Here is a 25684-nt window from a genome sequence, read left to right on the forward strand (position 1 = left end):
GCAGGCTGCGTGCCTCCTTCGCTTTGTGTTAACTGCACAAACAAAGAGCTGAGCTGCTCGTGTTTTTCCCGTCCTCCTGCAATGCGCTGCTCAGGCTGATTGCCATCTTGCATGAGAAATGATTCCTTCTAGAGAAAAGCAGATTGCAACAACAACAGCAATGAGTTTTCTCTCTCTTCTGGTTTTTTTTTCTCTCTTTTTTACATCTGGGAAAAGTAGACGGCCCGCACTGAATGGTAATAACACACATGAAGCTTATAAGTTAAAGGAAACCATTTATTTTATTTTGATTAAATATTGGTGGAAAATGATTGCAAAAGGCATTAAATACAAAAATAAAGTGCAAAGTCTGACATGAGCATACAGACGGACTGACAAAAGGAACACTTACATGTTGGGTCGTGTAAACGCTGAACTGCACAGGTCCTCTTATTGGGTCTCGGAGTTGTGCAGCTTTACATTCAAACGTCAGGACATAAATAAGCTAGTTTTCAATAGAGTTACTAGAAAGGTTAGTCTAAAAGGGCCAAACACATGTTATGATTTGAGTGACATGAAGTCATCTGAAGGCCACAAGAGATATTTACATTTCCTAGCTTGTTAGCTAAAAGCTGACTTGGACAGATTTGTCTCCTATAACAAAGAAAGCTACTTTTATTTGATGTCGAGATCATTTATTTTAAAAGTACAGTCAGATTTAGTCACCCGTCTACAAACTATTTGTTTTTGGTCACAAACTATTGGTCAAACTTAGCAGACCAGACCTGTTTTTATTGCTATTGAGGTCGAAAATGAAGCATCTGCCGTCCTCTTTATCAAGCTTTTGCAGTGAATGTCACCTCTGGTGAAAATAAATGAAAGCCTATAAAAACTAAACTCTGCTTTTGAAGCAAAATTACACTGAGAAAATTCAAAAAATGTAACTTTTATTTTGATTACATATAAAGGCAAAATCCCCCACATAGAAAATTGTCCAATGTTTTTAGTACTTTCAACAATCTCCAATAAATACATGTCACTGAAGCTTTTCTTTTTTTAAATTGTATTTTAAACTTTTGATCAGAATTTCAATGAGCTTTTAATTAGGGAACCATGACAGCCTGCTTGTTTGGGTTATAAATGTCTCATTGCCCTCAGTCACTTTATTTTATCCCATGTACAATAGAAGGCAATCTCTACATCAGACGGTTTTGATCTGCAGCCAGGAGTAACTTATTGGGTTCACCAAGGTGCTCTCATGCCAGCTGGTTGTTTTGGATCCTTGCCAGAAAATAAAAGCCTTTTTATATCCTACCGTCACAAAGGTAAACATGCAGAGTTTGTGAAACTTTAGAAAGACTCACTGCAATTATGTGTTCAGGTGAGACAAAGACAGACTTTTTGGCCACCAACAGGTCGTTCTGGTGTCAAACAAGGGATGAACATGTGAAAAAAAAAGAAGAAAAAAAGCACCTCTTAAATAGGGCATAGATGGTGTGAAGCTGTTTCTCAGCTAAAGGGGCAGGAAAATTTGTTGTAGTATATTGCATCACAATGTAAAAACACAAAATTTTACCAAGTAGTTTTTGTTCAGTTCCTAGTGCAAATATCACAGTAAATATAAGAGAAAACTAACTTACAAGTAATTTTTCAGCAATAAATGTGAACTTGTTTTAAGTAAATAATTCCTCAATATTGATGAAACAGTACTAGTTCCATTGGCAGATTATTTCACTTGTAACATGGATCTAGTGATTATTTTTTTAAATCAATAAATCACTGACTTAAAACAAGCTAGTACATCATGCTGAAAAGTTGCTGTATGTCAGTTATGCATTATTTCTAGTGTACTAAGGTGTTTGTACTAGAAGCTAGACCAAAATTACTTGGCAAGATTTTGTGTTTTTGCAGTGCACGACGTCTCTGATATACCAGATTTGAAATAAAAATCAGTTGGAAACCGATTAGTGTCATAATTTTTTTTTTTTAATTTGCCTACAAAACACAGAGACAAAAACAAAAATCAACCTTCCCAAAACTAAAACTTATACAAAATGTGTCAGTGGCTTTAAAAGAAGAGGGCAAAGCCGAGAACAGCACACTGAACAATCTAGAGAAGTAGAACAGAGTCAAAAATCTATTTTTTATTTTTTTTTAAATCCTGCAACGTTGTGAAGTAGTGCAGGAGAAGACTAATCGCTGTCTTTTAACAGCAAAGGGGTCAATAGATGCGTCAAAGCAATTATTTTGTATTGCCGGATCCACACTACACCCTCTTGCTCCAGTGAAAGGTATGCAAATAACAGAAATGGGCGGTAGATGTTTGTTTTGTCTTTGTCGGTGACGGACCGAGTTCAACGAGTGGACAACCTCCTGGATGCGTTTTGCTAGTCGTGTTTCTACACCAGATGGGACTTTAACGGAGTCAGCATGACTTGGTGTAAAGATTGTTGTAAAAGACAAAAAAAAAGCAACCCAAAAACAAAAACAAAAACAAAAACAAAAAAAAACAGCCGCAGAGCTCAAAAACCCGTTAACAAGCCAAACAAGCTCAGGCTCCGGGAGAAGTTAACAGAATTAATTACCAGCTGGTGTTTTTATGGTCATCTGATGCAATGCATCGATTAAAGTCTTGCCTACTGCCGCTCAAACCTCTCCGCTTTGTTCTTCCTTTGAACACTTCATCCGATTATTCCCAGAGGCAATTCCGCAGCACAGTTTAGGTCACTGAGGACCGGCAGCTGCTAACCACGACACCCAGCGCCACAGCCTGCGGTCGCCAGCCTCCTCATCTTATGACCATGTTCTCACCGACTCAGCAGCTGGAAGACAACCAGATAAAACACTGTTAGTGGGGGGGAGAAAAAAAAAGGGTACCAAAAGACTCTAAACTGAACAAAGGATTAAAAACTGCATAAGAATATATATATATAAAAATACCATACTTTGGCTCTGCTTACATTTCTTGCTAACATGTGCCCTGCGTAATTGGTTCAGCTGATAGTGCCGAGTATGAGTGTTAACATCTGCTGTTACATGTTTCCAAAAGCGACCATAAAATGAAAGTGCTGCGATGTCGCAGAGGTTAACGTCTGTACACTTCTGCAGATTAAAGTCAAAAACTGAAGATTTTCAAACCTCACAGTGTTCTTTACGGCCCAGCCGTCGGGCCAAAGCCTTAAAAATCTGTGCGGCTCAAACGCCGACGTTAACACCAGCAAAACACCCGTGGGTTGTGTGCGCCGCCACATAATAACAGCAACATACGACCTGCTCGCTCAGACACCGTTTAGTGCTTATTTGCTACATTAAAGCCAGTCAAAAAAGATCCTGTTTTTAGTCTTTGCAGAAGGAAAATTCACTTGTCACAGCGGGGTGGTGCACTAAGTACACAAAATAAGAAAATGCACCTGGTGTGTAATTAAGTGAGCATTTAAATGCCAGAAGGAAATCTGCCCAGCAAGTTAAAGCATGAGTTACTGCCCACAGATAATTATATAAAGCACAGCATATGTGCACCTGGCAAAAAAGAGGAAAAAAAAAAAAACCCATACAGTAATTGGACAGTAATTGCATGTGGTGATTACGCAGAAAATTGGATTTATATGACATATTAAAAGCTAAAATGGAGGGTTATTGGATAATAAACAGTAGTTGCAGAAAAAACGGGCAAGAAAAACAGTGTGGATACATCAGTGTGTTAAAAGAAAAATCTAAAATAGGGAGTTATGCAGATTGAAAGACTGAAAACCATTTGAGTTTTAGGCAGAGACATTAATAAGCAAATTTCCCCCCGTTCAAAATCAAGTCTCAGGTTTTTGAAGCTCAATTCACGTTACTTCCCATCCACTCATCCAACTTAAGCTTCATTTCTAAAGTCATTGACTGGAAAATCTAAAGTCTTTGATGGGGGAAATCTCAGAAAAGTCTACGTTTATTTTTTCCCCCCTAAATCCAAGTGAAATTTCAAGTTATTTGCCATAACACCAGACGGAGTCTCAAGTCTTGGAAGGGAAAGTTCAAGTCAGTTCAAGGCAAGTCTCAAATTATTTGCATCAAATCCAAGTCTATAAACAAAGGTTTATTTTAATCTCATGTAATTGAAAAATTTGTCAAATAAACATCACGCCTTTCAGTCAGCCAATAAACGCTGCAGTGCTTTAGGTTATTCTTTTTCAAATTCTATATTTACCTCATTAGAAACAGGAATTTGATGTTGTTACAGAGTCTAAGTCAGTCATTGTTTGTGTGACTGAAGTGTGGCTCCAGTCTAAATCTGATAAAAACTCCTGTCCCATATTTGATCTCAGGACCTGCTGGTCTTAAGACATCAGAAAGGTTTTCCTATAGATGGGTTGCTGTACCTTACTGCTCAAAGAGCGATGAGCTCCCTTCAACGGGGTCATGCAGAGTTCGGTTACATCCCCAATTTATCGCACTTGCTCAGAGAAAACTAGCTAGTGTGAACTCACTAAACTGACCATCAGCCTCAGACTTTCTACTTCCCCTACGCAAAACCCAACATGAATCAACATGAATCGTAAAGGGTCTGTAAAATCGTTCTCTATGGATAGATGGGACTTTCACCCTTTTTAGTGCATCACATCTGTTGCGACTGATGAAAGCAACCATGTGTGTAAATACAACACCGCGTGTTCATTTGTACATGAATTGTAATTTGAATTATGGATGAAACAGTGAAGGATGTTAAAATGTCTTGTGGTTCGTGTTGCTGTTATAAGGTGAAATTATAATTAGAGCTGAACTCGAATGAACAGAAACTGTATTGATACATCATGAGATGCAACTTCTTCTTAACCTTCACAATAAGAGCATAAGGCACAAAGACGCTTATTAAACGGTTTGTAAATAAGATGCCCTACAGTAAGTGTTTTTATACTTATACAGTAGATATTAAGACTTTCAACAATAAAAACTCCTGCTTAGCTTTTGCTATACAGAGCTGTGGCAAATTAACTTGAGTGTCTTAAAGTGATCTAATCTAAGTCCATCATGAGTTGCACTTGAAGCTTACTCTTCAATAAATGTGGTTTCAAATAAAAGATTCCTTTTAAAAATAAGCAACAATTAGGGTCACTTTGTTTTGAACAAGCCCTTTTTAGTCATGATGGGTCCCATCTGTCCAGAGAAAACAGATCAGGCATCGAATAACTTTTGAGACTTTGTTTCGCCGCTAGGAGAGAAGAACTGCCTTAAAGTTTTGGCAACACAACAGACAATAAGACCTCCTCCCTGGAGGAGAGCTTTGTGCATCTGTGGAAAAAAAAAAAAGGCAGACATTTACAGTTAAAGCTTATAGCAGGCGATGTTTTGGAAATCTTATGATCCAGCGTAGAGTCAACAAGGGTGAGACATTTGGGCTATAAATAGAAATTGGTTCTGTTTGTGCTTGTTTTGCGATAAATCTCAACGGATCTTAAATTGTCAACATTTAGGATTATTTGACCAATTATTAACAATCTTAAAATAGATGAGATTTTAGCAATGCTACCGGGGAATTTTCTAGCCCTGGCAATGACCGTCAATAATGTCCCTGGATGTTTTCCGTAAGAAGAGGAGGAAGAGTGTTATATGAGGATACAAATTCACATATTTTGGGCACTGAAGAGTCCCTGTAGAAAGATACTGATTTGCTCTCTAGCTGCCATTTCAGACTGAAATGAAAGCCTTCGCTTTATACCATGTGCTGCCTTCATTATCAAGACAAAGGGCTCCGCTTGTGGAATAACTGATAGGCTTTCCTGCACAGGATAAATGTGTTTAGTCGTTTTACGAGTCGTTACACTTTGCCTGAAAAGCTAAAAACAAGTGCAGAAAGATAAATTACAGTCTTCAATTATTAACCCTGCCTTGCTCCTTTCTGTATCCTCTGCGCTGATCGCGGGCCAGGCAGAATGATATTCCTGGTCTCAGACATGGTGTTAATCATTCTGCTGAGAGCTGGGGAGATGAATTAGCTTGTTGCCCTTTTGGTAAGAAGCGTTTCACAGTCTTTCACTCTTATTTAATTTCAATGTGTAAAATGTTTTTTGGGGGGTTTTTTTTATTCTCCTCCCAGCTTTTGTGTTAACATCAAAGAACAGCAGCTCACTTTTACGTTCGGCCGTTTGTGACATAAATCATCGGCGCATATTGCTGAAAAGGCCCCGAAGTGCAAAATGCTTCAACTCGCGGCAACAAAAGCACAATCATTTTCTCCTCAAGAGTAAACAGCGACGTTAAGAAAGGAGAAAAAACAGGGACGTCAATTCAATCCACTGACTTTTTTTTTTTTCCCCCTCAGGACAAGTAGGTGTAACAATGATTATTCTACTGAGCAGACAGGACCAGATTAACCAGTCTGACAGATGACTCTGTGCTCTGTCATCCCGGTTTGATAAAGTGGATCTGCATTTAGCCCCCTGACAGCTGCTTTAAACACTCCACAGTTCATTTATTAGAAAGGAAGCCAACAAGATGCCTTAAAAGCTTGTGACTGATTAAACGTAGGCACCCAACAGAGACAGTGATTCACATTTGTTTTGCTTTACTTATTTTCTTTTTTCCATGCATTTCCTTCCTTGTTGGAGTATTTATTTATTATTATTATTATTATTATTATTATTATGAAAAGAGAAAAGTTTAAAAGCCTTCACCTTTTCACTTCACACTTCATAAAAACATCGTTGCCAACACATTTAGCCTAAAGGCCTTCTTGGCTAAGAGTTTTAATAGCTTAGCAATGAGTGGACAGGGAGAGCGCGGCTGTTCTCAGCTTAAACTCTGGTTGAGTCATTAAATACGTTTTTTTTTTTTTTTTCCCCCACATGTGTTTCCTTAAGGTTGGGTTAGAAAACATTTAGAAAAGAAAGCATTTGCAACGGTCTGGATCCCTGGACACGATTCAAAAGTATTTCATTCAGGAGTACTCAAGTTTTGTTATGTGCAAATTATTCCATATTATGAGTGATTTTACTTGCACAAAAACAATTATGTTGGGACTATGTTGCCGTCAAAGCTACTAGATGCTAGCCTATATCGTCTGAAAGTCAAGTTGGAAAGTTTTTCTTTCAGGAAATCCAGCTAAGTAATATCTGGCTAGAGAGAACTGGCTTTTGCTGGACCCCAGAAAGGCTGTAATGGACTCTCACTTCACAGGCGGGGTGGAACCCAAACACTTGATGCAGCGTCATACTGCTTTTACAAGAAAAACAGACAAAATAGCGTACCGAAATATAACCCACGCTATACCGCTCAGTTGAACCGGGACATTATTGCGCCATCATGCTATTTTTTAAAATATTTGTATTGTCCTTGTACTTCATCTGAACATCTAAGATGCTGTGCTTCAAGCAAATAATGCTTTAAAATTAGCTTTCAAAGCATAATTTGTTCCAACCAAGCTCCTACACATCGTTTGGAGATGTGAAAATCAATTCCGTTGTAACTTAAAGATATTGAATATACTCCACATACGCACCAATGTTACAGAAAATATGCAAGCATTAATCAGATTCAACTAAAATGGTGTGAAAATAACATTAAATAATCTCATTTTGTGCTACGCAGACGCTCTGTCTACGCCGATGAAGATTCACCCACCGCAAACAGCTGCAGTGTTGATACGGAGAGGGATTTCTAGTTTTCCCGTCTGAACATGGTTTCTTCCAAAATTAGATAAGCAGAAGACGATGTGCTTCTGCTTATCTGAAGCACATAGTCTTCAGATAGAAGACTATCTGAAGATTTTCTGAAGACTATAGTCTTGTTTTTTGTTTCTTTTTTTGAAAGAAACAAAAAACAGGACAAAGGTCTTGCTTTACAACTAAACTTCCCCAAAAACAACAAACTTAATTTTAAGAAATCAATCAGACTAGAAAAAGCAAAACTCTTAAGTATATTGTATAGAAACACATGCCAAAAGAGAAATGCTGGTTGAAGTGATTTCAGATGGTGGTGGAAATAAGATAATGAGATCAATTTTGATAACCACTGGAGACGAGCATAAAGCAATGTATGATGCCCTGATATTGAGAGCTTCAATTCAAATAATAAGACAAGCAACACGCTTCATATCTTTTGAAACATACAAGTATTTTTCAAAATGGACGACCACAGCTCTAAAACAAAATTAGACACAAGCTCTCCAATTATCTGCACCATATATGTGTATAAGAACTTCATGCGTTTGTGTGAAACAGCCTTCATGATGAACCTTTACAGGCTTTGCTACTTTAACAATTGACAAAAGTTGAGTGTGTGCATACAAATTACATACTGGTCAAAGAGCAGAGACTGTGAGACTAATTCGGTCTTTGCCATTATTAGTGAAATGAATGAAATCTAATTGATGGATAAGTAGATACTTTATCTTGTTGTCACTTTGGATAAGGCAAAAAAAACCTTCATCAGCATTAAGTAGGTTTCGGTGTACTTAGCACAACTTGTATAAATTGAGTGAGGATCAAAGGTGATGACAAAGAAAAAGTGCAGCAGATACATCACCGTCCCGACAAGCCATTTTCCACACGACGACATTTTTCCACGTATGTTTTCAAAAAATCTTACTTGTGTTTCGAAGCTTCGAGTTATTTGGCCAAATATGTAAATGAGTGCTTTCATTAATCATTTTAATCAATGCTTTATTAACGGGATGTAAAGTTATGCTGGATTAGAAACTAGTATGATTTGAATTTGTTTCAAAAGGCAGCTTGCAAAAGTGTGCTATTGCGCTACTTGAGATTTGTATTAAAGCGCAGATGTTCTCTGGAAGGGAGCAGAAATCACAAATCACTTAAAACCGACTTACTGATCTTCTGTGATCAAATAAAGAAAAATAATCAATACCAGCCGTCCCTCATGTTTTATATTCCGCTTGATAGGAACCAGACTGTCAGATCTTTTTTTTAATATATATATATATATATATATATATATATATATATATATATATATATATATACATACTGTATATATAATTCTACTGAAAAGCTGTGAAATTGTTACATTGACCTATTTTACATTTAGGTTTTCAGCTCGGCCCAGTTGTTGCCGCTTTAAGAGACACAAGGGGATTTAAAGGGATGGATATGTTTATTAGTGTGACACAGATGAACTGTGATTCAAAGATACAGAGTTTTCAAACATACACACGGTATTGACTTTTATTAAACTGGCTGGAATATGAGATTATTATTCTGCATTGGCAAGTTTCTAATCTTAAATGACCCAAACCAGTTGAATCATAATTAGCGACAATAAAAAAGAAAAAACCCGACTGATACGTTCGAAACACACTTCCAACGTAGGAAATCCTTGTTTCAAGATATAAGTCGTCTCTGCCTCTGGCAAGTATTAGGCAGTTTCTTAAATTTACCTCAAAAGCATCAGAGCCATACTTTTTTAAAAATCATTTATGTAGAACCAACCAACCAACGGTGCAAGGTAATTTCTCTCTACCTGTTTGACCACTGATGACCATTTGTCAGACTGAGTTGATTTATTTTCCACTTGATGGAAACATCTGATCCGATCTTTCTTATTTGACAAAAAGAGAAATAGAGGTGGAGATAGCATCGCAGAGCCAAGGACCCGAGCCAGGGAGCTGGGACATTTAACACTAATTGGGATCTTTTCCTGCAAATATATACACACACCCACACACACACACACAGCTGTCAAAACATGGGAAAGAACAGAGGTAGTCCTGCACACAACACTTTAGAGGGGAAAATTAACATCTGCGGCCTTTGTGCCTGGTTTGTGTGTAACTTTTTATTGCTCATCTTGTGGGGATATGAGTATGTTTACAAAGTTAAATTGTGAGGAAACCAGCCTCCTTTGGGGACAAACTGCAAGAACCAAAAACCCCCGAGTCATTTAAATTTGAGGGTTAAAAGTTGACGTGGAGAAAGTGTTTGGTTATGCTTCCAAACGTCTTCCGAGGAGCAAATGTGAATTATTTTTGAAAGTTTTCGGAGAGGACGGAAACTAACGTGTGCGTTCGTATAAGGTTACCCAGAGCCGTCGAGCTACACGTGCTCTCACGCACAGACGCCGAAGGGGACATAATTGAGTTGCATCCTGCGGCTCTGCGTTAAATTTTGTCTAAAATACTTTGGTCTGAAATGGCAGGCCGAGCCACCGGGACTCGTGTCTGCAGTCTGTATTATTTTGGTAAAAAGGACCATCTTGAATATTCCTCGCAGGCCAGAACAGACACGTGTCTCAACAGCTGCCTCTACGTTCTATAATAACCCAGCAGTCCAAGAGCAGTAACAGCTGGACACAGATTGACACTATGCAGTGCAAAGCCCAGCAATCCTCATTTTCAGAAAAAAAAAAGACTTTCCATTTGTCTCCTGCTTTAAAATCGAAGTTCCTCTAACAACTTTCCCTCTAATTTGTTTTCAGCATTTCCCTTCCTTTGACCTATTTTGCAGCTCTGTTTCAAATTGAAGGGCTTTCTAAAACGGGTGGGGAGAGAGTAACAGCTGAAACCCAGAGCTGAAAGTCAAGGAGGATGTTGCCTAAAGATGTAATCCTGAGGACTTTGGTAGCTCAGGTGAAAACAAGGTGCTTTACTAGCGACATGTAGTCTACAAAGAAATACTTTATGAAAAACGTCTAGCTTAGTGAGATTGGGAGTGGCTGTGGTCACCAACTTTCAGGTCTTGCAACAGACTGGATTAAAGCCTGTATTAATCACTGGATTAAAGCCTGGACTTTGACTGGGACACAGAAATCTTTGATGTGAACCACTATGCTGCCGCCATGTTTCACTCTGGGGATTTTCTCCTCAGGGTTAGGTGTCGCGTTATGCCTTTGCTCTCTCTGAGTAAAATTCGAAATTTGTTTAATTTTGGTTTCATCTGACCAGAGCACCAAACACGGAGAAGCAGCATTCGCCTTCTACGAACCAAAAATCTGGAACAAAACTTCCGGAAAATTATAAAAACAGCCGAAACACTGACTTCCATTGAATCTAGACTACAACCACACCTGGTTAGAGTTGCTTTAGAAACATCATAAATAAAAGCTGACCAACATTTTGATGTGAAATGTCGACACTTTGCAAAATGCCCTGCTTCAATTGTTGACTGTGTATTCTACGATTTTGTATTTTTGTGTCTTGAACTGCCTTGCTGCTTTTTGTACAGATTGATTGATTCCATTCAGAGCAACGGGCTTACATGCACACCGACTGACGAAGGGGCAGAGCTTCAAACACTTTTATCAAAGATGGAAGTAGAAATGTCACGCTGGAAATTAATTTGCTGGTTTCTGTGTAGTCAGCAGATTCTCCGGAGTTACCACGGGCCTCTCGGCTGCCTCTCTGACTAATCCTCCCCTCATATGGCCTGCTTAGGTGACTTTGTCACTGCTTCATCTTGCAGTTGTTCCCTTTTCCTCATACAGACGACGGATTTAACAAAGCTGTGTGAGACGTTCAGAGCTTGAGATACATTTTGCAACCTGACTGGTTTTTATTTATCCACAGCTTTCTCCCCGACCTGTCTGCCGTGCTCACTTATCACCGTTTGTTCACCGCTGTTGCGTTCCTCTGGATTTAAGATGAATAAATTACTTAAGCAAATGTCGCAAATCTGATTTAAATATAAATTTTTACTAAAGCTTAGCAGATATTAGTATCCGTGTGGGTCAGGTGTGATGCTGCTGAATGCTCTAAATCAAATATTTACCTTGCTCATAAAACATTCTGAACTACTTGTTCCGTTTTTGTTTTTTTCTCGCTGTAATGAGTTTACATTTGACCTTAGGCACACAGACTTCTTAACTTACCAGCTTCTACAGGTTAGAGGATAAAATGTGCCATATTTTAAATCCTGTCTGACATTCCTTGAAGCATTAAGGAAAAAACAAGTTGCTCTTATCACAAGTTATCAACTACATAATTGCGGTGAATCGATATTAATTAAGCCATAAGCCGGTTGTAACTTCTGGGTTGGCTTGCACGGGTCCAGACAGGTTTATGAGGGTCATGTGAGCTGTAACTCAGACCTTTGCTCCTCTGCGAGACTGGACTGTACATCTTGTTTTATTAGCAGCCTGTCACTGGGTTTCTTGGTTTTGACTCTGTCGCCACTGTGTGAGGACTTCCTTAAATACCAACACCGAGGCAGTAAAGTAAAAGCTCCAGTGGCGACGCAAGCTGTTTTATTTTCTCTGACGCAATGACATATATTGGCATTTTGGACTTTGATGTATGGATGAACTCCACTTCAGCTGATTACTCTCGGTTGCTACGGCACCCATCGCTGCCCGTCAAGGAAACCAGCTGACGTAAACAACAACTACCAGAGGAGAGTGATGGAAGTTTAAAGGTCTGAACGGCTGGAGTTATGGCTTCTTCTAAAGTTTTCAAGGGATTTTGACTTTTAACTAGCTTGATTACTAAATCAGAAATTGATAATGTGTGATCAGTGTCACAGAATAATAACTGTTAAGTAGCATAAAATTAAGAATAAATTCAATCGTATAAATTCAATGTGTTGGAGCAAGGACACATAAACAAGCAGGACATCAGTCGCGGGGAATTGAAGTACGACACAACTGGGATTAAATATCATCAGATTTTTCAAACCAAGATGTTTTACAATTTCTAACAAAATAAGACAAATGTATAACATTTAAAATGTGTTTCTGACTCTAAAAGAGCTTTTAGAGTCAATAATGTCTAAATAACAATGTCTTTTAGTGTCCAATAATGTCTAAAACAGAAATGCAGGATCATATATGGATCATGATGTGTTGTCTAAGACGGTCCGATGGCGTAAAAAGAGAAAAAAGTGGATTTTCTGTACAAAAATCCCCCTTGTAATTGTAAAATATTGAATATATATATTTGGCTATTTGTTGGAAACTCAGGAAAAGGGTGGAGTGTGAACTCTCCTTTCTCAAAGATCTGTCCATGCAGCTGTTTGAGCACAAACGCATCAAGAGGAAAGATTTTTTTGAAACAACAAAAACAGATCTGTGGGAAATTGTTACAATTTTGGCATGAGGGCACAAAAACAACTCATGCTCTAGCTATAATAAATATTGTCAACACCCAGACCACTGATGAGACTTTCTTTCTTTTTTGTTTTTTATTGAGCAAAACACTTCTCAGGTTCTAATGGGGATGTAAATCTTTCTCATAATCATTTCGCCCTGGTTCAGGACACTTTTCTGCAACAACTTTATTGGTGGCCACTGTGTTATGCACCGCTGGCCAAGTTTAGCATGTCACATGTAAAGCAAACCGTCTTCTGTAACTTTCTAAAGTTTTCTCAACTGCTGTGGGCTCAGATTTTTCCTCAGCATTTTACAGAATCAGAAAAGTGAATTTATTCCTGGAGGCACCATCGTGTTTACTGATCCAGACATGAAATAAAACCCAATGACTCAGGAGAAAAATATACAGAACACCCCACCCCCCCCCACACACACACACACACAGGCTTATCATCAGTGAGATTTGTTGACCCTTACTGTAAAGGGTCATCAAAGATCATTCAGTATCCTGATGACTGAAGGGATAAAAGTATTGAAAACTAATTAGTTTGACGTTAGCAGGCATACAGAGAAATTGCTCCTTCAGGTCATGTTTCCATCTATTAATGACACCTTTAGCTTTTTGAACTGCATGTCCCTTCCAGAGAAAGGTCAGATCATTCAAATGGACATCTATGATCTTTGAGCAGATTTTTTACAATCCACGAGAAGACAGTTTTCATCTTTAATTGACAGCCAGACTAAAAAAGTAAAAGGTAAGACACTCTCAATAAAGGAAAGATTAAAAAATATATAGTAATATCAAATGTATATATATATTTTTTAAAAATAAAATTTTAGTCTTGACAGTAGGTAGATTATTTTTGTCCACTTTTGTCCACAGAATTACACGGACGTTCAGTGGACAGTAACCAAAGACCGTGTGACCTCTTGACTGGGGCTGAACTGAAACCGAAAAAAAGCCACAGCAGCCCACCATGATTATTTACATACGATACACAAAGGTACACGAAATACCCCAGGATATATGTGCATGTGTTGCGTTTCAAAAGTTAAAATAAAATGAAGCATAACAGCAAAGAAGAGAGTAGATACATATTAAAAGGAAAATCTGATACACTCTTTCACTACTCAGAGATTTTCATCTTAGGGGAGACAATAATTATCATCATGAAGTAAAAGTGGATGTCAAAGAAACTCTGCTGCAGATTTCTTTCCGGTGTTTGATGAAATATATTGCATACACAAATAAACAGTGACGCCCATAATAAAACCACATAGAATAAGACCATGCAAAATAAACAAGTGGCTCCTAAAAACATAAAAAATGGAGAGAATTTCACTTGTGTTTTTTAATCTGGTTATCATCCATTTCAGCAAAGCAGTGATTCTCTGGTATTACATGACAACTGTAAGCAGCGACATCTGTAAACTGGAACTTTGTGGCAAGCTAAAACAACACGACGTTAGGCACCAACCCACTCAGAGCACTATTTGAAAACAAATAATGCTCTCTCACACACACCGACACACAGCTTGTGCACAAAACTACCCATTAATGCACAGCTTTGTGCACTAAACAGCTCTGGAGGCATGTTTTAAGTGTCTCTGTGAACTTTTTAATCGCTTTTAAGTTGTATTAATGCTAACTGTTTACAACAACTGAATTTTTCATGGCCATGAAATATGTAATGAGCCACTTGAAATGTGAAGGAAGCTACACTATTCATTGTACTGGAAACTGAGTGTGCTGCATGTGGAAAGTAAGGCTCCGTCATTTTTCATATTCGTCTTGCTCCAACTTTTAATTGCACATTATTTGGAAACGTGGCCAACATGAACTGAAGGGCTTCGTTCACCTTCCTCCGCTGCCAAATTACAACCATGGCAGTCTACAATACAGAAACAGTGCAAACCCCCCGCCCCAAAAAACAGCGTCATCCTTCACAACTGCTGCTTCTGTTTGGCCTGGATGAAATGCATCCTGGGAAACTGAGCTGAAGGGAGATGAGAATCCAGCAGAGACGCGCAGGAAGGCAAATGCCAGGCTAGTACGACGTATTACTGTCTAAAAAGTGAACCTGAATGAAATGGCATCAAGAGTATCATGTCATGAAATTTGTTCGAGAAAAAAAAAGCACACAGGTCAACAAACTCAAAAAAAATATTTGTTTTGGAAATATGCCAAGCTTATCACCAAACAAAGTATCAAGACACTGACCGGTCTGGTAGTACAGTAATTCAGAGATATAAACTCCTACCAGATAAGCTCAGACGAGGTGGTTTCCATGGTGCTCGTCATGATGGGCGAAGGCAGTGGAAACATGCCTTGAAGAGCTGCGGTGAAACTGCCTCCTCATCGTGTCTCTGCCCTGCAAAGGAGATGACAAAAGAAAAAATAAAAATCCCCCCTTAGACAATAATCTGAACAAAAACGGGAAACCTGGAAACATCCATTGTTCAAATTAACTTCCTGCTGTAATCTGGAGGCAAATTGATTCCAGAAATATTAAAAACCACTCTCAGACAAGTGAAATAGTCTGGTTTTAGTTTTGTTAATTGAATCAAAATCACTTCTAAACAGTGTCATAACATTTATAGTCAGTTCATTTTAGACTTTTATGAAATTAGATGTGCTGTGTTTAACTTTGCTCTGTTTTTGTTTTTCCCCTTTTATAAATACAGTCTAAATGTGATTGTTGAAATTGAAAGTTGAGAAATCTCAAGATATTTTTCCATCAAAGCATTTCTGAAAAAAATGATTAAATCTCAGCCAAAACATTTCTTACATGTAATCACACTCCTTTCAGCTGACTCACGAACTTATTAATAGCGCAAAGCGTATGAGGAAGAATGCACACAGCAGCACTTTTGAGAAATCCCCATTTCTATTCAGAATGAACTGTAGCTGCTCTCCTTACAATATCTAATAAATGTCTGAGAACGTTGCTCAGGAGTCGCTCGTTGGCGTAAATAATGTAGCATTGGTGTCTCTTTCTTTCTTTTTTTTTCTCAACAAATACCAACATGCCCTCATCTCAGGGATGTAACATGTCTCACATGTTAACCACCGAAAGACTCTGGATGACTGCACCGTGTTTCGTAATGCTTGAAAAGTGATTATTCTAAAGGAACAATAATTTACGCAGTATGTGTCGTGTTTGGACGAAAAAGAAAAAAAAAAACATTTTTTTTCTGCTCTTCAAAAAAAAAGAGGGTGAAATGAAGACAAGCCTGAAGGTCTGAAACAAAAAAAACAAAACAAAACAAACAAATAAAAATCAAAGTCACTTTTAGGATTATATATCAAATTAATGAGAAAATTAGGTTGGAGAAGACATTAGCAAAAAAGTGAAAGTGTTTTATTAACAATGCAAAAACTCACAGAATTTTCACTCACCATTTAGAAAAGCAACACCACACACATGCACACACACGTTTTTTCCTCTTTACCTAACTTTTTTTTTTTCTGTTGTTTGTTTGTTTTCAGGTCTCAGATTATCACTCATGATTTACACGTGTCTGAGTTTTGTTTAACAGATAAGTCAGTGCCTGAAAAGTCGACCCACGCACTTAACGGACGGATGCCTTATTTTGTGGGCTGAGCTCTGACTAGAAACTAAGCCCGTTTCTGTGTGACATAAAAAAAAAGGTAGAGAAAAAAAGGCTTGCACTGGGTGTTCAACCTGACTTCAATTCACACATTTTAATCAACACATCCCAGGCTACTTTTAGAGTGGATTTTAAGCCAAGTTGATTTGTCCACCTTTATTTTTAATCAACATTAATAAGATGATAAATAGAATACAATAGAATACAATACGTAACATTCTTGTACATTTCTAAATACTGAAAAATCACAATGAAGTTTATCTGTTTAAGATATCTCATTTTTCTTTTTCAAAATTAATAACCACGACTCCGTGCATATTTCTTTTCCCCAAAACAGTTCCCAAAAATATGCAATTGCTCAAAAGTATAATTTCTACAACTCTCTTCTGGTTGGTACTTCCTCTCCTCATCTCACATTGACTTGAAAGTCGTCAAACATTAGTTTTGTCTTGAGATTTTTACACATCTAAAGGAGCATCTCACACTTTAACGATCTACACCGTAACAGTGCAAAACCCAAAGTGCTTGTACTGTATCTGCACCAGAAACTTTACAACTTAGACAAGTTTACTGTATTCTCTGGCAGTGGAGGGAAACATTCAATGCTTGTCTTTTTAATCTAAATCTCTAAATGATTGTGAAATGCAAAATAAAAAATGAAACTAATGCTCAGATGACTAATCTGTCAGGAGTTGACACAGACAATGTACCATAAATTCAAACAGATATTAAATGTGGAGCACATTGCATTTTTCCTACAACCAATATTAAGAAATTACAACCTTTAATGACAAAGTTGTAAGTATTTCCTTAACTCCAAATTAAAAATCCACCCCTTTCGATTTCAAATGGACGCTACAAAGTAATGTCGCAGCAGTCTATCGCATGTCCAGAGTGATAAAATAATATAGTTGTATTTACTTTTATTGGGAACCTGTTCTCATTAACAAGTGTGAATTAAGTGTTAATACTGAACATTTTCTGTCCACCTTGGACCGTCTGCCTTACAGGACTCCTAATAAATAATTTATTAAATTGTCTTGAAAACGTTGGGGCTTATAGAAAGCACAACATTTTTTTAACGAATCCAAAACAGAGATTATTATATTCTGACCTAAAAGTACCTGAAGTGACTTGCTTATTAATTTTGCTTTCCTCGTGTCATTCATCAAACATCACGTATCAAATTTGGGTAGTAATGATTGACACGGATTATAAGTTTTTATCAAACAGATCAGATCTGTTTAGCAAAAAAAAAAAAAAAACATTTTTTTTCACTTACGGCAAATACAAAAACTTCAGTCAGTTTTGTTGAGGCATGACTTGGAGAGAACAATACACGCCTTCATCTCAGCCCGTCTCGACTATTGCTATGAACTTCAGCCGGTGTCAGTCATGCATCCCTTTCCTGTCGTCAGCTGGTTCAAATCGCTGCTGTTGTCTCTTAACTGATGCACACAGATGCTTGTAGCTGTCGCAAAAAACCAGGCCGAAACATTTCCTACTGTGGCTCCCGAGCATTTGATTACCGTTTCTAAGTCTCTTTAAAAAAAAAAGAAAAAAAAAAAAAGAAGCATATTTTTTCAATAATATTTGACTCGTGTGAGTTGACATGAGTCTGTTCTGCTGCACGAGTGTTTTGATGTCTGCTTTATTTCCTGCTTTTATCTCTTATTTATCCTATTTTTGTATGACGCTTTGGGAAAATTAGCTGGTTTTTAATTTTGCTTTTCATATAGACCGATTGCCGACCTGTCAGAACTGTTCCGTCGACTCCTCACATCCATGATTCATGGATTTGGACTTTTTTTTTATCAGGAGTAAACAAAAGCAGAGACCCTGTAGTGTAAGAAAAAAAGATGCAACATCTTTGTTTTAAGGATTAGATATTGTCTATCAATGTACATTAAAATGTATTGCTTTGCATTGTTATTCCTCTTATAATAACCAATTATGATCTAAAAAAAAAGCATAATGTAAGACTAATGTAGTAAAAAAAAAAGTCTTAAGCTCAGATATAATTTCTTACAGACAAGAACAGACAAACTTACATATTCTGAATTACTAAATTGTGTAGATTTGTGTGTTTTAACCTGAAAGTCCATAAAACACACATTTAATGTCAAAAGTTGCATCTGATCACCAGACCTCAATGTTGTTTTTACATAGTGTGTGATGCATCAGGCTGATGGTAATCTGCTGATCTTCAGGTTTGATCAATGATCTTTCAACAAGCAAATTATTGGAAGTCTGACAGAAGAGCTTCTGTCTCGCAAAACCTGTTTTTGTACATAATTCTCAGGTGAATCAGTAAAATCTTCCTTAAAGCCATCAGCACAGAACAGCGCGCAGCCTCGTGAGGTAGTTTCTGTTCGGTCGATAGTTTTGTCATTTCTTCTTTTCATTCCACTAAGATAAACAGAAAAACAGCTTAAATATCCAAAGCAAACAAAGGGCCCAGGAGAAAACCTTCATTCATTTACCATAAAGATGAGGTGTAGCGAAAAACATCCACCCTACTTGTGATGCATGATGCAAATTAGGCCTGCGCACAAATTTTCATCAGATGAAAACGTCACGTCCTCATACTTTTTGTTTATGTAACAAAATGTATTATACCACTGTAAAACTGTGACTTAATTTGTTCTAACCTACGACATGGTAAGATGATGCCTGACTGCAGATGGATTTACAGTCTGCCCTGGTGAAACATCTGCTTTAAACGTGGTTCATCAGTCAGGCCATGAGTGCTGTGGTCTTCATCAAAGGAAGTGGGTAGTGGATCTTAAGAAGCAATCATACAAATATCGTTAAACGTATTTTCCTGCAGCGATGCAAATATCGCTTGCATCCGCCGTTTTACTTCAGATGAAGCCACAACTCAAATGAACTTTATACAGTTTAAATCTAATATGCTGCACATTTCTTTTTAAACAGATCATTTAATAACTGTACGGTGTTATTTTTCTTTTGTTGTAAATTTGCCCTTACTGTACAGCCTCGTTTCTATTGTTCTGTGTTTATGTTAGTTTGAACCTGCATGCTTCTAGTTTTCTGCTGCTACCTCTGAATTTCTCCACTGTGGGTCAATAAATTTCTATTCTATTCTGCGCTTCCTCTATCTGTGTTTATATGATTCATAAATAAAAAGGGGGGAAAGCTTAATTTTCCCAGCTATAGCCTCAGCAAAAGACTAATTTATATAACCAGAAAAGACGCCCCCTGTTGGTGACTGAGCAGAATGCAACAATGTGGAGCTAACAGCTCAGAAAAAAAGAAGACTGGGGAACAATAAGTATGCAACACTTCCTTAAACGAAGTTCAGTCAGGTGTTTCACGTTGTAGGGAAAAGCAAATTAAAATATGACGCAAACTATTTTACTTAAGAACAGAGCATTCTGGTTTTGTTAAACACACAAGATTACCTTTTTGAAGTTAATAGCATGTCTATTTTTCCACTGAAGTAGAGGAAAAAAGCATATAGTACTTTTTTCCACCTCCTCTGACTTTTAAAACTGCTTAAATTATTTGACTCCAAAGTTTGTGATTTGCTTCCAAACGCTAAATTGCTATTGATAGTAAATCTCCTCTGGTCCTCTCTCCGAGCTGAAGTCAGGAAAAAGGTTGTGACTCTGTTAACGTCGCTCTGGGCTACTACGCCGTGTCCTTCATCCAACATTTATCTATGTAGCGCAAGTGATATAATCGGTTTTTACTTTAACGGCACATCACTGCAAAAAGCTTGCAATATTTAATGTACATGGGAAGGAAAACTCTGAGATTCGGAGATGTGCTACCTAAATCCAAGTTCAACAACAAACAAACCAAGAGCCCTGAGTATGTGGTCCAAACTGCACTCAAGTTTTATATTTTAAAGTTAATCCCTGCTGTGTTGACCTGGACCAAAATATCAACCATGCTGAAAAAAATAATAAACACCCACCTTTCAGTAACTTTAGGGTCTTTAGGAATCAGAGTAAAAACAAATAGTGAGTTAAACATTAAGTTAAAACTAGCAAAGTTGCCGCGGATCCCATATGAAACAGAGTCTGTTGGAAAAATGAAGCCGAGTTGGAGGCGTTGAGTCATTATGAATCCCATCACTTCTTACAAAAAACATATCTAACATATTATGATGAACACCTCACATCACCTGATAAGAACAGGGTGGAGGTTCAACTCAACCTTGGTATGTTGAGTTCCCATCTGTGTGATCTAGACAGATGGAAAAAAAATAATAATCTGTTTAAAAATACACCAAAATCATTAAACAATGATGTAGGAGGTCAGAAAGACGATTACGTCAATGTATTTCTACCAGTGTTGGTTATACAAACTGCAGGATCCTGTAGTGTTCTTGGTTGTTTGAACAACTCGTCCCAAGTCTTACGGAGTCTTTTTGACAAAAAACAAAAATAAAATGAAAGAAACACAGGAAAACGCATGAGCCACAGAGCTGGACAGAGACATCTGGAAACGTCATTTAAGTTTGAAGGTAATTATGATGCTGCTGGTCTCCTAGTAACCATCATTTTCCAAGATATTTTGCTCTTTCCCAGGACATGCATGTCTGCTCCCTCACCTTGTCACCTATGTCAGCAGGGCCATGACCTTGTATGATTCTCTTGGACCATCATCAGGATGAAGCTACAGCACTAGAGGATCTCAACGCTGTTCCCTTGGTAACATGCCTGTGCTGTGTTGTTTTTGTGACCTTCATACGAAGAGTTTTCTTCCTAAAAAGTCTGAAAGGGTGCCGTTAAAGGGGTTTTCCACATCCTGATTAACCTTTTTTTTTTTCTCCTTTTTTATGCGCGACATTCTACTCAATCAAAAGTAAACATAAAGAGCGGGTTATTCGGGGATATCAACTGAAACTGCAATGCTATAAAATCTGTATGAGTCACTAAGTCTGCTAGCACATCCTCCTCATAAGTCAACATGATCCCGGCGCTTTTGAGCAGCGGCCTGATATGTGCACAGCACAGTCAAACTGGAGCTTAAGAAACTATTTCCTTCAGCCTGCAATCAATCACCACATTCAAGGAGGGGGTGCAATTTGGAGGTGTGCGCCCTTCTTTACATCTGAGAGCTACGGCCACCCAGAATCGCAGATTCTTATCTGGAAACAGCCTCTTGTACGGTAGATAAGTTACTGGCATGTGGATTGGTCATCAGCAGCTGCTGACAAAAACAAAGTAAGAAAATGATGTAATGCCTTAGGCTGAAACCAGGGCAATGACCTAACTAAAGCGTTGCCAAGACAATAAAGGCATGATGAAGTCGTACTGTGTAACCAGATGAGGAGACTGAGAACTATCCTACATCAAATTTTCAAGCATGCCAAGGCGGTGGCTACATCAGCTACTTAATGGAGACGCTGGCTCAGGGCGCAGAAGTTCTTGCTGTAATCGGCAGTTTGCTGATCCAAACCCCCGCCCCGTCTGTGTCCATCGTTGTGTCTTTGGGAAAGACATCTGGTGGTCAGACTCCACCCAAAACAGCTGTGGCTACAGCGTAGCTCACCACCATGTGAGTGTGCGCGAATGGTTGCTTTCGGACGCCGTTATCACATATACATCACCACCGGCTCCGCAGTGCATCCCCATGTCTCGCCATTGACCCCCAACATGCTGCCATTGTGACAACAAACACTGTCACTGTGGACACTTTGCCTAAACTCAAACCAGTCAGGGTGCTGTTGTTATCACTCCATATTGTGCATGATAGGAAACCTACTGTGTCCTTCAGAGTCAGGATTGTGGCTGGTTTGCTAACGCTGTGGAAAAGACCTCGGAATAAGAAGATTGCTTTGTAACGTCCTGATTTGCGGGACCTTCACGCTTTATTTCTAGCACGGCTGTTCAAACTGCACGTTTTCCCGTCAGGTCATGTCGAAGCTACACTCGTGATCATCTCTGCCTGAAAATGTCCCTAAATAAGATCACTATGATACACCTGTGTGTGAGATGCGCAGCAACAGCAGCACGGGTGGAAAGGACACATCCTTTTCGACGGTAAACGAACTCTTGCTGGTGAGAAGAAGCCTCCTGTAAAAATAGCTGGTTGGCTGGTAAACAAACCGGCCTCAAAAAGGAAGTGAGAGGTTTAATATCAGTGAGAGGCTGAGGCAGCAGAGCACAGGGAAAATCCAGAATCGATATGTTTCAGTTCTCAGTGTGGCCGACTGCAGCATATTTACATTTCACTGAGGTTTGTATACAGTTCACCACATATGTCTACAACAGCAGACAATATAAGACTTACAATAACAATGAGTGAAGCTGAAAGTATGGCTAATATTCACTGCAAATAAAGCAATGAATCCAGTCAGTGCAAACAGCTTTGATATGAAGGGGATATTGTTGACATAGCCTGATTCCTTTTTTTTTGTTTGTTTGTTGTTGTTTTTTGTTTGTTTTTGTTTTCTTCTTTGGTTGATTGACTTGAACTCCATCTTTACCAGAATTGGTCATACATTTTAAAGGTTCGAAAGGAATCGAGTCAGAAGCAGAAACCATTTCTCTTACAAAAGTTCTGCTGATTCAACCCCCTTCCATCTCTCTCTCTCTCTGTGTGTGTGCATGCGTGTGTGGGTGTGTGTGTGTTGGCTTTTACAACATCATCCAACTTCTCCTTTTTTTTTTTCTTTTTCCCCCATCATATTGGCATCTGCGCTTTCGCAAGAGAAGGTAAAAAACACGCGGCTCGGAGGCAGAACGGATGTTCTTCTTGGAGTGACTGTTTCGACAGCCCACTCGTGTTGCTCGTGCAAAAATTGGATTCTGCCCTGAGTGATTGTGAGAGTTGCAGAATGTTTCATGTGCACCCTCCGGTTCTTGTGACCCGTTTCAGGGTGTATATGATTCCAGAAAAGTCGCTGTCACCACCTGGGACAAGTGCAACGATGTCACTGCTTGTGCCAGTACGAGTTTTCCATTGCACAATAATCTACAGTAAAATACTACAGATTTGCAAAATCATCGTATTTAAAGAAAAAAAAATATTTAGAAACAAACATTTATTTTACAAAAACAAGATCGATGGTTGTTACTGCAGCTTGAATAACCAAATATTATATTAGCTGCAATATTTAACTATTTAAACCAGGGGTGTCAAACTCCAGTCCTGAAGGGCCGCTGTCCTGCAGTTTTTAGATGTGCCACAGGTACAAAACACCTGAATCAAATGGCTTAATTACCTCCTCAGTTCTCCAGAGCCTTGCTAATGACCTAATTATTCTATTCAGGTGTGGTGCAGCAGAGGCACTTCTAAAAGTTGCAGGACACCGGCCCTCGAGGACTGGAGTTTGACACCCCTGATTTAAACTATTATTCTAAGTTAAGCAAAAATGTCTCCTTTTTAACAATTTTGCTAAATTGGAGGCGGTTTAAGTTTCCAAGTCATGATTGTGTCTTTCATAATTGCAGATTTCTCCAGTTACATCTCTTATGAGAACATGCAACATAATTATTTCACAATAATGTTTATGCCGCTTCAGTGTGACATGAGAAAAAGTAATAAAGGTAGGAATCAGAACTTGCTGGCGTACGTGGTTTGGAAGGTACTTCATATCAGGCAGGATATGGTAAGGCTTTAAGATGTCTTACTTAAACACCTTCACGCCCACTATAAGGGAGAAAAAAAACCCAACAACCTCAGAACGATCCGTGGCTTATTTTCTGATACACAGACTCTTGTGCTGCTGCAACAGATTTAACTGAACCCAAACAAAGTCATGAAGTGATGGTGGTGCCGTGGAGACACGACAAAAAAAATATACATATATTTCCTCCACACGGGAGAGGAGCCTAGCAGAGCAAACGTCAATATCGCAGCGAACGCAAACCCTAAAATGCATCACATGAAACTACACAACTGAGAATGTCAAAATTACAGGGAGGAGGTGAAATCTAGAGATGAAAACATGACCGATATCTGCATGCGTGAGTGTCATTTGAATTTTGGTTTCAGGAGGTTGAGCCCATCAAAAAAAACGGACCAAAAATGGTGCAGGAAGGGATTATTCACGCTGATGACAGATAGTAATGAGATCATCTAAATAATTTCCACTGATACGTTTCAAATCCAATGTGTGTCACACAGATGATGGTGTAATTAAAAACTGTGAGGGAGGAGAAAAAAAAACATGAAATAGAAAATAGTCATCAGAAAGTGTTTGATGTATCAACACAGATATGAGTGGTTGTGTTTCCTGTCAGAAATGAAGTTGTCAGGAACATGAAAAAAGGGGGGGGGGAAATTCACAAATAACAAAAATTAGGTGCACTAAGAAAATCTACTGGGAAACTAAAAAAAAGTTTTATATTTTCTTCAGTCGATGAAAGTCAAAATCAAAACGCTGTTTTTTGTCGCCAAATGGTGTGGAAGCAGTTACTGAAGAGAGAAGATTGAAGTTCAGCCTGCCTAGATTCAGTATCAGCGAGTTGTTCAAGGTGAAGCCGGTGGAAGCACAGAGAAGTAGGAAGCTGTTTCAAAGGAAATTATCATTTCTGTAACACCTCAGACCATGCCTGTGGCTCATTCAGGCTGAAAGAGAAAACCAGATTTTGAGCAGATAACAGGAAGGCTGAAGAGCGTATGACAAACTTGCATTGTTTCCTCCTTTTGAGCTTTCCGTCTCTTTTGGCTATGGAACATGTTGCATCTAGAAACGTTTCCAGACTTTAGGAAATCTCAGAGCTAAGATAAAGAAGGCACTTCTCTGGAGAATACACAGAGTGTCATTTATAAGAACTAGCCATGCTAACTGCTAATAAACGATGCTGAAGGCAGGTTGAAATGTTAACCCCATACTCAACTTTCTATTTGTGAAATATTAAGCATAGACATGTAATTTCACAAATGTAATAAATGGAGACCTTGTGTCTAATTATGTCACAGTTGGTGAAGAAATACAAACATTTTCAGGAGACAGTCGTACACAAACTGAAGATGTCAAATCGGTCACAAACATCTGATTGGTGCTCTCTACGATGACAAAAGCAGGTAAATTAAATTAGTACTTCTGCAACTCATTTATATTATTTTCACCAATCCAAAATAAGTGGGACGC

The 25684-nt window shown here is 38.4% G+C and overlaps 1 long non-coding RNA gene across 3 annotated transcripts in view; it reads right to left on the reverse strand.

Moving 5' to 3' along the window:
• Positions 1 to 262: 262 nt before the first annotated feature.
• The window catches only part of LOC103476440 (uncharacterized), an 88219-nt gene continuing 62797 nt past the window's right edge, over positions 263 to 25684 (reverse strand). For all 3 annotated transcript variants that reach the window (XR_014091275.1, XR_014091274.1, XR_014091273.1), the window contains 2 exons: positions 15258 to 15368; positions 263 to 2801 (listed from right to left, as the gene is read on the reverse strand). This is a non-coding gene — a long non-coding RNA (uncharacterized LOC103476440). The remainder of the gene's footprint in view (positions 2802 to 15257; positions 15369 to 25684) is intronic.

This window comes from Poecilia reticulata, chromosome 15, assembly GCF_904066995.2.
Source record: "Poecilia reticulata chromosome 15, P_reticulata-male-v2, whole genome shotgun sequence".
In the NCBI taxonomy this organism is placed as follows: Eukaryota; Metazoa; Chordata; class Actinopteri; order Cyprinodontiformes; family Poeciliidae; genus Poecilia; species Poecilia reticulata.